This window comes from Scardinius erythrophthalmus (genome assembly GCF_964197995.2).
Source record: "Scardinius erythrophthalmus genome assembly, chromosome: 23".
Lineage (NCBI taxonomy): Eukaryota > Metazoa > Chordata > Actinopteri > Cypriniformes > Leuciscidae > Scardinius > Scardinius erythrophthalmus.
The window spans coordinates 32,020,951-32,025,950 of record NC_138243.1 but is presented as its reverse complement, the minus strand read 5'-3'; positions in this window follow the sequence as shown (position 1 = coordinate 32,025,950).

The following is a 5,000-nucleotide window of genomic DNA, read 5'->3' as shown; positions in this document are numbered from 1 at the left end:
TCCACTCTGGCTCCACATGAGGGCGCTCACAGGACGAGTGCAGATCCACTCTGGCTCCACATGAGGGCGCTCACAGGACGAGTGCAGTTCCACTCTGGCTCCACATGAGGGCGCTCACAGGACGAGTGCTGATCCACTCTGGCTCCACATGAGGGCGCTCACAGGACGAGTGCAGTTCCACTCTGGCTCCACATGAGGGCACTCACAGGACGAGTGCAGTTCCACTCTGGCTCCACATGAGGGCGCTCACAGGACGAGTGCTGATCCACTCTGGCTCCACATGAGGGCGCTCACAGGACGAGTGCAGTTCCACTCTGGCTCCACATGAGGGCGCTCACAGGACGAGTGCAGATCCACTCTGGCTCCACATGAGGGCGCTCACAGGACGAGTGCAGATCCACTCTGGCTCCACATGAGGGCGCTCACAGGACGAGTGCAGATCCACTCTGGCTCCACATGAGGGCGCTCACAGGACGAGTGCAGTTCCACTCTGGCTCCACATGAGGGCGCTCACAGGACGAGTGCAGATCCACTCTGGCTCCACATGAGGGCACTCACAGGACGAGTGCAGTTCCACTCTGGCTCCACATGAGGGCACTCACAGGACGAGTGCAGATCCACTCTAGCTCCACATGAGGGCGCTCACAGGACGAGTGCAGTTCCACTCTGGCTCCACATGAGGGCACTCACAGGACGAGTGCAGATCCACTCTGGCTCCACATGAGGGCGCTCACAGGACGAGTGCAGATCCACTCTGGCTCCATATGAGGGCGCTCACAGGACGAGTGCAGTTCCACTCTGGCTCCACATGAGGGCACTCACAGGACGAGTGCAGTTCCACTCTGTCTCCACATGAGGGCGCTCACGGGACGAGTGCAGTTCCACTCTGGCTCCACATGAGGGCGCTCACAGGACGAGTGCAGTTCCACTCTGGCTCCACATAAGGGCGCTCACAGGACGAGTGCAGTTCCACTCTGGCGTTCCACTCTGGCTCCACATGAGGGCGCTCACAGGACGAGTGCAGTTCCACTCTGGCTCCACATGAGGGCGCTCACAGGACGAGTGCAGTTCCACTCTGGCTCCACATGAGGGCGCTCACAGGGCGAGTGCAGTTCCACTCTGGCTCCACATGAGGGCGCTCACAGGACGAGTGCAGTTCCACTCTGGCTCCACATGAGGGTGCTCACAGGACGAGTGCAGTTCCACTCTGGCTCCACATGAGGGCGCTCACAGGACGAGTGCAGTTCCACTCTGGCGTTCCACTCTGGCTCCACATGAGGGTGCTCACAGGACGAGTGCAGTTCCACTCTGGCTCCATATGAGGGCGCTCACAGGACGAGTGCAGTTCTCCTCTGGCGTTCCACTCTGGCTCCACATGAGGGCGCTCACAGGACGAGTGCAGTTCCACTCTGGCTCCACATGAGGGCGCTCACAGGACGAGTGCAGTTCCGCTCTGGCTCCACATGAGGGCGCTCACAGGACGAGTGCAGTTCCACTCTGGCTCCACATGAGGGCGCTCACAGGACGAGTGCAGTTCCACTCTGGCTCCACATGAGGGTGCTCACAGGACGAGTGCAGTTCCACTCTGGCTCCATATGAGGGCGCTCACAGGACGAGTGCAGGATGAATGGAGGTCTATGGCGCTATACATAGATATATACACTAGATGTCGCCTTGTATACGGCAGTAAACTTAGAATAAACTATCGCTATATAATATATATATATAAATGAGCAAAACTTGGCCACTAAATATTTAATATTCAATTATTTTAATGATTACAATTAAAGCTTTAATTTAATTAAATTGAACAAGCGCAACATTCAGCATTCAAATATTCTAATAGATGTATTCTTAATAATAATGTTATTTCAACATAATATCTCGTTATTTCGACATAATATCCTATTTGTGCGTGCAACAAGCAAGATGTGCATTTGTAAATCCGGTGACGCGTGCATTGATTTTTTTATTAATAAACTAGTGTGATCTGACAGTGTCGACTGCCATCTCCGTAGTGAACGCGTCTATATGGAGAAATGCACATAATGGATTACATAATCAGAGAGTAGACTTTTTGTTTTTGTTTTGAATTACTTCGTTTAAAGACATTTCAAGCTTTGTGTATTTGATGTATTTCTCATGTCTGTGTGAGGCATACACTGAGTTTCATTAAGTTAGGATGAGATGCGCTCCAGTTAACATGCAGTGCAAGTTAAATTGTCTGACTGTTATATTCTTATTTATTAAATCCAGGCAATTGGTTGATGAAAAATTGATTAAAATTAAGATACAATTTATACAAAACGAAATTCACTTTAAAGAAAGGCTTTAAACAGTTGATATTTTCACAAATTCCAGTGTCCTTCCACACCTCCATCCCCAGTTTGCAAGGAAGAAACAAGCCCTTGAGCCCACTGTATCCAAAACGCACACATACTACATAAGATTTGGAATTCTACGTATAATAATCATGGATGTACTGTTTGAAGATTTTGACAAGTAGACAACATGACTACTACCATCCACAGAGTAAATGTATTCCCTTGCTGTCTGGATTAGATTTCGTTCGTGTGAACATCCATACGCAGCACAAAAGTCCGGTATCATCCATGAATTAGAAGTACAGGCGGAGATAGCAGCGTTAGCTACTTCCCCTGTTCCAAGATGGCGGCGGTTTTGACGCATGCTTAGAACCCCAAGGCGACATCTAGTGTATATATCTATGGGCGCTATACCCCTCAAAATCCACTTTTCTCAGGATATCATTTTTTGTCTAGTAATTTGAGTATTGTATTCAAAAGGAGATGTTAGAATCTTTTTATATTTCTCAACGGCAATCGGGTGAAAGAGACACATTTAGCCGTCTAGCTCCATAGACTCCCATTCAGTCTGCACTCATGGGCGATCGCCCCCTCGTTTCAATGTTGTCAGCCATAAATATACTACATTATATTCACGTTACAACCTGAGAGCGCATTGATGTCCATTTTCCGACTAAGAATGTCCCATTAGGAAACTCGTATTTACACCAGTTCTAAGCGCGTGAAGAGCATACATTGTTGTGTTTACATCAGGTAAAGTTTATGCATCTCATTATAATCATGCATCCTGTAAACATGAAGGGTTTCTGAATCATTTGAATGTCAGTTGGGGAAAACTCTTCATCTGAATTTGGATACAGCCGGAAGTGTTCCTGCTCTGATGAAAGACTGTGTGTGTGTGTGTGTGTGTGTGTGTTGAAAAGACTCTCAGATTGTCCGGTTGATCGTGTTTTTACATGGAATCTCTTGATTCTCCAGAGCTCTTAAAGAAACACGACACTCACACACAACACACATTCGCACGCGACAGATCAAACGCTGACCTTCAGCTTTGACAGTGTTATCTAGAGTTAGAGGCGTGATTTAAAGACATTAAACACATCCCAGCTGCTCGAATCTCCTTCTGAAGAATGATGTTAATCTGAGGCGCATTCTTCATGATCATGAAAACAGTGTTTACTCGCTTTCCTTTAAAAAGGCATCAGAATGTCAAGAATGTGTCGTCATGTTTATATCTAGTGTTTCTCTGGAAACTTTCATCACGGTCTGTTCGCCTCTTTCATTTAAAGCAGGAACTGCAAAAAACAACTAGACAAAATCTGCAAATTAACCAAAGATATGTCAGCCTCTTTTAGCTCAAGCTGTAATTTAACACAATCTTATGTCCACGATTTTGTGATTTTAGTTGGTTTATTTTATTTCATGTAATGCTTTTTAAAAAATGGTTTTAGTTTCGCTTTCGTTTGAAAAGGAAGAATAATTCAGTGCAAGAATTTGGACTGTAATTACATGACATTGTGCTTCTATAGACTGCAGTCTTGCTCTAGAAACTTCAGTCTGAAACGAGCCCAAAAGAAAAGAAGATAATATTCAGTGCTGTGTTGTTCCTAACTTTAGATTTTTTACCGATTGTACTCAAACCTTTTAATGAAAAAAAAAACAAACAAAAAAACAGTGTGGCGCATGTAACCTGTAAGTACAGTCCTAATAGTATGCTTGTCCTCTCCCTGTCAGTCTTCAAACAGTACATCCATGATTATTATACGTAGAATTCCACAAATCGTATGTAGTATGTGTGCGTTTTGCACAAGGATACAGTGGGCTCAAGGGCTTGTTTCTTCCTTGCAAACTGGGGATGGAGGTGTGGAAGGACACTGGAATTTGTGAAAATATCAACTGTTTAAAGCCTTTCTTTAAAGTGAATTTCGTTTTGTATAAATTGTATCTTAATTTTAATCAATTTTATTCATCAACCAATTGCCTGTTAATAATCATGGAGGCGTCCGCGCGGTCACTTACTTATTGCACGTGAACTGGAGCGCATCTCATCCTAACTCAGCCTATGCCTCACACAGACATGAGAAATACATCAAATACACAAAGCTTGAATAGTCACGAAATAATTTAAAACGAAAGAAAAAAGCTAGGCTACTCTCTGATTATGTAATCCATTATGTGCATTTCTCTCTCTAGGCGCGTTCACTACGGAGATTGCGATCGTCAACTTCATCTCTGCTGCCGAGCCGACACTGTCAGAAGTTTATTAACAAAAATCAATGCACGCGTCACCGGATTTACAAATGCACTTCTTGCTTGTTGCACGCACAAATAGGCTATTATGTCGAAATAACGAGATATTATGTCGAAATAACATTATTCTTAATAAAACATCTATTAGAATATTTGAATGCTGAATGTTGCGCTTGTTCAATTTAATAAAGTTAAAAATTTATTGTGATCATTTAAAATAATTGAATATTAAATATTTAGTGGCCAAGTTTTGCTCATTTATATATATATTATATAGTGATAGTTTATTCTAAGTTTACTGAAGTGGAAGAATGTGACTAATAAACTTAGGCCTACTAGCACTATATTATCTTAATATCAAAACCTTAAATTTTCTCTGGACTCAACGATAAATACATGTCTGACCGTTGGAACGAACCAAAAAAA